The sequence below is a fragment of the Vigna unguiculata genome, chromosome 4 (genome assembly GCF_037176805.1).
Source record: "Vigna unguiculata cultivar grain cowpea cultivar isolate G323 ecotype 2 chromosome 4, ASM3717680v1, whole genome shotgun sequence".
Taxonomy (NCBI): Eukaryota; Viridiplantae; Streptophyta; class Magnoliopsida; order Fabales; family Fabaceae; genus Vigna; species Vigna unguiculata.
The window spans coordinates 9299950-9309652 of record NC_140795.1 but is presented as its reverse complement, the minus strand read 5'-3'; the positions used below and the strand labels follow the sequence as shown (position 1 = coordinate 9309652).

The window sequence follows — 9703 nt, the reverse complement described above, 5'->3', positions numbered from 1 at the left end:
TTGCGTTGACAAACTGGATGTAGCTCATATTTGAGTGAACTAGTATAAAAAACTTTGTGTCCTTCTTCTTCTCTCTATTCATTCTCTCTTGATTTGTACTTTAAAGTTTCAAGAAATTTGAATTGCGCAATTTTTTTACAGTTCTTTTGTGTTTTGGCACAACCTAAGGCCTGGTTCATATCTGCATTGCTTATTTGAATCAATCTTGATAAGTCTTTCATGTTGTTTTTGGTTTAAACTATAAATTTGAAATGCTGCAGAATTCCTAGTATGTCAATCAACTATTTTAATATTTTTGATATGTTGATTTACATTGTATTGTTAACTGTTTAATGAAATCAACTTGTTGTCCATGTTTTTAATCGATTGAAAGTGTGCAGTCCAGTAGCAGTTGCATTCTTATCTCGTGTTGATTTGATTCAATTTAAAAGTGTTTTAAGTTTCCAAAAGTAATCAAAGTTTTTAATAAGTTAATTCAACTCCCTTCTTGGCTAATTACCCATTTCAATACTCACAATAATCTCATTCTTAGTATCTATACTCCAATTGATTGCAGACTTACTAAGCAGATTTTCTCCCATATTATGGTTGCTTTTATACTTTGATCATTTTCATCTTATCCTCCACATTATGGATACTCTTTCCTACGCCCATAAGCATACTCTTCCACAATCTCGATTTCTCTATCACATCATTTATTTTGAAACTCTAAAGTGGACATAAGCACCCATTTGAGTATGATACTGTTACTTTTAAATTTTTTATGTTTTAGCCAAACCCAAGCTTTCAGTTGAGTCTTACTGAACATCTCATCTACATTAGGCCTTTTGTCCTTGAAAATAGTTTTGTTTCCCTGTTTCCTTATACTCAACACCGTAATAATTTCTAAACAACTCACCAACTAAAGTCATTTTACATTTGTCACATATTTTCATTCATTGTTTTAATGTTATGTTTTGTTTTCACTCTATTGCACTTTAGTTTCAGGACGTTACAATTTTTCTTTACTGCCACAGTTACATTTTCTGCATAATCTAGATTTTTTCACAATCTAAATTTCTGCATTTAAGCCTTTGCTTTTCTTTTGCTTAGTTTTAATGCATTTTACTCTCAATTTTTAGACCATTTTAGTTTTCCATTAACATTTCAAAATTCCCTAAGTTAAACTTATATAAAATAGATTTTGAACAATAATCTAGACATACCTTGATGATTATGAACTAATAAAGATTTTTCTTTACCATAGAAGGACCACATGAAAGACTCCTTCTATACATTGATCTAAAATAAATTATGATAAGATAGACTTGCTCTGTTATCCATCAAGATTCTTAAGGTGGATTCTGAACTATAAAAGGATGAACAAATCTTTTAAAAATCTAGAGAGAATGTATAGAAGGTAGAAAGAAAATGCTTTAGAGAGACAATGATTTTATTGAAATGAAGTTTTAATAGTTATCTTTTCCTATTTATAACACTACAAGAATGCCCTCGATAAGCTACCACAAAAAAGCAGGGTTTAAAATGGGACACAACCAGACCAACTCTAATCAAACATTAAATAATTATATACTTTAAAGTTGGTTAAACTGGTTCTAACTCACTTTACCAATCTCCAAAATAAAATAAAAAAAAGTAAGTTATATCAATATTTAAAAAATATAAATACTAGTTATTAAATAATATTATAATATTGTTGAATAAACTAACGCTTAACTAAAAATTTTATTGAGAAAAATTATTGAGGTGCAATTAGAGTTGGCTTAGCCCACTCTACAATGATAAGAATTTAAAAAAACAAACCCAGAGAGCTTCAATCTAAGTGACTAACGATTGGAAAAAATTAAATTTTATATAAATTTTGAAAAGTACTAAATAGTAAAGTGTAGTGTCGTTTTAACTGACGTTAGAATTAGTAAAAATAAAAAAGTATGAATAGACACATTAATCGACACTTGCATTTTACTAGAAAGTTTTAATTAAAAGTCAAAATTAATACAAGATTAAAGTTACCTATTTTCACTTTCCGTCTTTCATTTTCAGTAAAATTTTTAAACTCCCGCTTTCATCTTTTTAGCCTTCATTTTTATGTCCTTCCATTTTCACTCTCAATCTTCCTATCCTCCAACTTTCATTTTTCGAGCTTGTCTTCCTTCCATCCTCCTTGCCAGTTGTTGTCTATAAGGTTTGAGGTCACCTAGTGCAGTCAAAATAAGCTTTAAATGCACAAATAAGGTGAGCATTTCTACTATAATAGTAGCAATTTAGAAACCTATTTTTCTTTTGGGATAAAGTTCATCATTTTGTGGATGCAGAAAAGAGTGGTTTGGAGTTGATGGTAAGGGTCATTGGTGGAGGCGAAAGCTTGTGTACACACCCTAAGGTGAGTTTTGTTTTAAACCAATGGATTGGAAAGTGTTAATGTTTAAGGTTTGTGTTATGGTTGTTATTGATAAAAGGGGTTTGTGTTATGGTTATTGACCAATGTGGGTGGAAGCAAAGTGATGAAATGTAGTTGTCAAGAGCTACAAATGGGCTTTACCTTCCATATGGGTACTTTTGTTCTTCATGTTGTTAACCATTAACATGATTATTTTACAAACCAACTTACAAACTTGAAATAGAGACATTAGTGTTGGTAATCATATTATGTACGTGTCTACAATTTTTTTTACCGGTTACTACTGTATTGAAAAGAAATGGTAGCTGATATTGAATTAGTATGCAATGCAATAAAAAGAGGAATGCAAATATAGTAACCACTTGATGGGATCATTATGATCTGATGTAGTTGTTTTGTATCGTCAAATATTCATGTTAAAATTTTAAGCCTATATTGCGATGATACACCAATAGCAAACCTATTTTTTATTCAAGTAATTTGTAATTACACAAGTCTTTTTAGTGTTCTTTATGGTGTTTGATGTATGTTGTCTCATGGGTTAAGTTCTATGTTGATATATTATCCTATAATTTATAATAGTTGATTAGAAAAGATGAAAGTACCCCTCTGGTACCGTGTCGGGAAAAGAAAAACCAAGAAGAAATATAACTTGAATCATATATTAAAAATTAAATTATTTAATTGTTAAGTGAGGGTCTAACCTATGCTAGTAAAAGTACTTTTTTATAAAAGTAAAATATGTAGAACAATCGAGTTAAAATGATCTTAGTATTAATATTAAAAACTAAATATCAAGTGAGGGCTTAACCCGCACAACTAATAATAATTTCTTAAAAATAAATTTTTAGCAAGGGCTTAACCCACGCAAAATAACAATATATTTTAAAAGATAAAACCTTAGCGAGGGCTTAGCCCTCACTACTACTAATATATAATTTTTAAAATAAAATGGATTCCAACGAATGAAGCATGGGTTTGATTGTAAGTTTTGTGAGATGGATGTGTTAGCCCTCACTAAAATGAATTAGTCACCATGCTTTAAGGAAGGGCCCCTTCCCCACACTAGGTTGACACATAAGCGTCCATATTTTGCTATTTGTGAGGGTTTTACTAGGACATTTCTTTACGTTTTTCTCGTAATGTAAGCTTTAACTTAAACGTAAAATATTCATGTTTCATCTCAATTATACCACTTCAACTCTTAAATAATTAAATAGGTCCATGCAAAAGTGATCAACCTCATAGACATGTTGTCCTTTTATAGGTGTGTAGTAAGGATACTTAGGATAATATTGTTGTCCCAAGAGTTGTAGCATTAAGAACAAAACTCATTAAAGAAAGTAATTTCATATATTTACTTTTTGTTAATAATTTAATTATATAAATTAAGACTTTAGTGAGAACGTAAAGACAGTTTGTGCATCAAGTTATTACAAAAGTATATAAATGAAATACTTTGTATTATACTTTTGATGTAAAACCCTAGAAAATGATATTTTAGAAGTGATAATGGTTTAAATACAGTGAAACTTGATTATTTTAATATTAAAAGGTTTTAGTATAAATATTTTTGTTAATAAGTAGGTTTCATGATTTTAAAACACATTATTTCTCTAGAAACCACTTTTCTAAAGTTCTTTGACTTCTCTCTTAGAATTCTTGTTCTTAGTTTGCCTGATTGAAGATGTGAGACCATAGGAGTGATCATCATAGCGAGCTCTTCAATTTTGGACCGATCAGTTTCTCTGTACGCATAATTTAAGTTTCAACCCCTTTTTCTTATTCTTCTATTTTCAGTTGCATGTGAGGTTTTTTTTGCTTGCATGTCTTTTTAGTCTTTTGTATGGGTGTATACTAATCAGTAATCATAACGATATGTCTTGATCATTCTTGTGATGTTTATATGTGTAGATAGAACATCTTGTGAAGTTAGAAGCATTTTTGTTTTTAGAATGGGTGAGTTTGATATTGCATGTTTGTGGTTTATCTATATATGATGATTAAGTTATGGTAAATATATTGGTGTCTACGTTTGTGGTATGTTGAATTTATGCTTGATCATTTGGATCTATTTACTTGTTTGATTTGGTGGTAATTGAGGAAAGTGGAATCTGAGTCGTTGATCAAATTGGTACCATTTACTACGATTTAAAAACTGTTGTCGACCATTACCTAAAGTAGAAGTACTAATTTGAACTATGAAACATGTCCAGATTGCTCAAAAACCCAAAATTGAAAGTGTTGCGATCTGGTATGGCGTTGAGCGATAGTTTTCATCATTAAGCGCCACAAAATGTGAATTGATAGGTGTTGAGCAGTAGTGACCATTGCAGGTCTATGAGCATTTTGGCTCTAGGGCGATGAGCAGTGGCATGCTGGCACTGAGCGCCATTTTTTGCGAGGCAAATGGTGTTGAACGCCAAATGCCTTATTTTGCATGTTTTCCTGTTTAGCTTTTTTTAATGATCTGTAATTTGTGCTAAGCATATTTTATGGTTTTGATTATTGTAATTTGAAGTGAAAATGTTGTTGAGAGTATGTAAGACGATGATTGGTATGGAATGATGTGCGAGCATGTGAAGTTATAATGTTAAAAAAGTTTTAAGGGAAATTCTTGGTGACAATATTATTAGTGTATGCATTGACATAGGGAAGGCGGTAAGGAGGTATCCTGATACTCTAATAACCATTCACACTCAAATAGAGTAGAATGATTTATGTGGTGAGAGTGGTAGGAGGTTCTAGTCACTAGATATTTTTGGTCCTTTGCGCGAAAGGTACCTTGTGAGTAGTAGGGTGATAACCCCTTTGTTTATGTTTATGGCTCTGCAAAGCATAAATACTATTACAAGTGCACGCCTCTAGTGATCTCCTATGTCAAAGACATGTATCCGAATAATTGAGTCTAGAAGAGTATAGGAATATGTGTAGGATTTAGTCTGATGATCGTAAATATATCTATTGTGATAATAAAATGGTGTAGTATGTTGTGAATATAAATATGTGTACTTCTTTTCGGTTAGCTTACCCTTGCAATTATTGATTGTTATGTTTTAGTTTTTGTATAGAGTTTTTTGGTTTAGTTTGATTGTATAAATGATATATCTTTGTAGTCCTATTTTTTGTAAGACTGTATTAATATATTTTATACGCTGAAGTACTTATTTTGAATATAATGATGAAACGTTCTATTTTATTTGTTTTAAGCTCTAAAATAGGATGTTACATTTGATTAGTCAAATATTAATCCTCAGTAAAATTTATTTAATATAATTTTTTTGAAAGATGTAATTTGTTATGTATAAGTTATGTTAAGAATGTGATTTGATTAATATATGTATGACTTGTTTTATATGTATATGATGTAATGTGAATGTTTAAAAATTCTTCTATATACGATGTAATATAATCATTATGATCGTATTTTATACTATATCATTTGATAATGTAGACTGTAGTGAAAAAAAAATGCAAAGTGTATATATGTACATTTATTTTCTAAATTTTTGTATACATATATTTTTTGGAAACTTGGATTCCAATGAAATATATATTGTAGTGACCTTTATTTGTATTTTTTTAAAATTTAATAGTTAAATTACGAAAAATAAAGAAGGATAACGAGATGCAAATTTTTTATAACTATTGTTGAAATTAACTAATTAATTATTTTTTTTCGAAATGAATTAATGAAATTTGTAAGTGGTTAAAAGAATGAGATGTGTATAGCAAGTGTAGCCATCTTTGGATTGATAAAGAAATAACTTTTTCTAACAATTTACTATACATGTCCCATACACCTGAGAATTTTTAAAATGTTTACTGAAAAAGCTTCCCAATTTTAATGAATTATAGTGAGATTTATAGTAATATTTACGAGAATAATTATTAAAAATTGTTTAAAAACTTGAATAATTTAAACTGGTCAATAAATTTAAGTTGAGATCGGGTGTCACAGAATTGCCACGTCTCCGCTATATCTATATATGGGTGGGGTTTGTTAGGACTCTAATTATTATAAACCTAAGGAGTGGTTTAGGTGGCATGATTGAACTTTTCATAATATATATAATATCATCTATTATATATATATATATATGTATGTATATATATAATATATATATACATACATATATATATATATATATATATATGATATTTACTCACGATAAAGCTGTCTAAATTATATTTTTAGTAAATTTTTATATAATGCAAATTCAACGAATCAACCAACAAACTATGATAATATATTAAATTTTATATAATTTAATTTATTATGAATATATTATTCAAATACGAATATTTATATACTTAATATATTTGTAAATAAAGATTAGAGATTAAATTAATAAGAATATAGTTGTGAAGATTAATTTAGTTGGAAGAGCCCACTTCAACAGCATCAAATTGCAAAATTGATAACTAAAAAAGATAGATAAATTGATTAATTTCTTCTTTGATATTTTTATTTAATTAATATAAATTAAAAAAATAGTGAATCTTAGATACCAACAAACTAAAAAGGGTAAAAAAATAGTGTTTGGAAAAACTTGATCACATCGAGTCAGTCCATATTTAAAGGCTTTTGTTCTGTACTTCAACCTTTTCCAACTGTACATCTATATCTTTTAAAATTCCAACTTCGCCCATCTATATTTTGATATATTTAGAATAATGAACATGTAATTTCATATTACAAATTCAGGAATATATATTTTTTCTTCTATAATGGCTTTTTTTAATTATGTAAATGATATTTATTTTATATATTTCGTTGATAGTTATTTTAGAACTTCTTTTACCACTATTTCGAAATGAATTTTTAAGTTTTTTAATTATATTTTGATTAGTTTAATTACAAATGTACTTTGTGAGAACCTAACTAATGGTCTAAGAATGATGGTTGTTTTTAAAAGATGAAATTATAATATTTTAATAATAAAATGTTAAAATTATAAATAGGTTTTTTATTAATTGATGTTCATTTTATAAAATCATCATCTCTCAACTTTCTTTCTTAACTCTCCTCTATCTTCTGTGTAGACTTCTAGCCTAATCCTTCATTTTTTTTAAGATCTAAAATGGTAGGATTGTTCATAGTGAAGATCTCTACACATTCACCAATGGTAATGGTAGTGGTTTATAAAAGATGACATTATCATATTTTAATAATAAAAGATTAAAATTATAAATAAGTTTTTTTATTAATTGATGTTAATTTTATAAAATCATGATCTCTCAACTTCTTTTCTTAACTCTCCTCTACCTTCTCTCTAGACTTCTAGCCCAATCCTTAATTTTTTTTTTCTGAAGATCTAAAATGGTAGTATTGCTCCTAGTGAAGAAAGTAAGTTCACTTTTTTTATTTTTTTAAGGTTGTTCTAGCTTTTTGAGTTGCATGTAAGGAATTTTTCAATGCATGTGCTCTACTATGCTTAGTGAATCTCTCTTGGTCTATGATGTGATGATGTGCTTAAATTCTAATTTGGAATTTTAGTATTGTAGTGAGGTCATCATTCTTGAGAGATAAAGGTGTAAGGAGCACTTGTGAAAAAGATGACAGTTTAACTAAGGTAAGAGAAGTTAGTTTTAATTTATAATAGTACTAATGACATATGAATTCTAATGAATGAGGATGATTGATGAAGAAATTACCTTTGTAAAATCTGTTCTAGATTGGCATGTTATAATTGATTGAGTCACTATAATTACGGATGTCAACAAGGTGGGTAAGGTACACGTAGTAGCTTTCATGTACCCTACCCGCTGAATAAATATTTTAATATTTACGGATATCTACGGGTACTCACGGGTATTTACAAAAATTAAAAAATATTTAACAACATGTTTTAATCGTAAATTCAAATAAAATATAATACATAACATTCATAAATTTTAAACAAAGTTTAAATAATCCATTTAAATAGTGTTGAATGATAGTTTACAAAGAAATTATTTTTTTTTAAAACTAATTGATAAAAAATAACTCATTCAAAATCAATATGTTAATATTTTAATCATGTTTTTTTTTAATTTAAATTAGAGCATAACGGGTACGGGTATCCACAGGTACGGATACTATGATACCCGTTGTAACATCCATAAATAAAATAAAATAAAATTTATACCACAATATTTTTTAGTATGATACCACCTAAAAGTTAATGATAGACTACTTTTCATATATTATAGTTATACTATTTATCTTCATTATTTCTAACATTACAAAATAAAATCCCAATAATCATATTATATACACTATTGAAAAATTATTATTATTATTATTTTGTGATCAAGTCAAAATATTTTAAACAAACCATATTAAAGATCTTCATTGACAAAACATTTTATGCATAAAAAAAAGTGTCAATAGTACTTATAATATCTGCTAGCTGTAAATTTACAAAATAAATTGTACTGATAGGTAATAGTTCTTTACCAACAAATTATATGATAGTTAAATATTCTATAAATTATATATATATATATATATTATTGAAACTAATAACAAAATAAATTATGAATATACGTTTAATAATAATCGATATATGAATTTATATGCAAAAATTTGAATAAATGCAAAATGAATAAATGAAAAGTGGGTTACAAATCAAATGCAAAATCTTGGAAAACAAAGTGATAGTGGATTGAATAACAAATGAATGAAAATGTTATTATCATATCTAATAAAAATTAAAAGAAAAGAATATGTATATATATATATATATATATATATATATATATATATATATATATATATATATATATATATATATATATATATATATATAAAAGTAATCAGAAGCATTTAATGTTAGCAGAACTAGGTACGACCATTATGAATATCAAGTGATGCCTTTTGGTGTGACCAATGCTCTTGCAATATTCATGGATTACATGAATAGGATCTTCCATCCATTTTTAGATCAATCTGTGATTGTTTTTATAGATGACATTCTTATTTATTCTAAGACTCTTGAGGAACATGAGGAACACCTTCGGATTGTCTTGCAAATCTTGAGAGAAAAGAAATTGTATGCTAAATTGTCTAAGTGTGAATTCTGGTTAGAGAAAGTAAAATTCTTAGGACATGTGATTTCCAATAAGGGAGTGTCAGTGGATCCGACCAAAGTAAAAACAGTTCTACAATGGGAGCCACCAAAAACAATGACTGAGATTCACAGTTTTCTCAGTTTGGCAGGATATTATAGAAGATTCATTGAGGGATTTTCTAAAATAGTTATGCCTTTACCCCAACTCACCAAAAAGGGCCAAGCTTTTATGTGGACAGAAAAATGT

General features: G+C 27.8%; 1 long non-coding RNA gene across 1 annotated transcript; it reads left to right on the top strand.

The window, feature by feature from the left end:
• Window positions 1–2117: 2117 nt before the first annotated feature.
• LOC146886745 (uncharacterized) lies at window positions 2118–5417 on the top strand. Its single transcript, XR_014994259.1, has 3 exons — window positions 2118–2235; window positions 2316–2383; window positions 4618–5417. It is a non-coding gene; the product is annotated as an uncharacterized LOC146886745 (long non-coding RNA).
• The last annotated feature ends 4286 nt before the right edge of the window (window positions 5418–9703 follow it).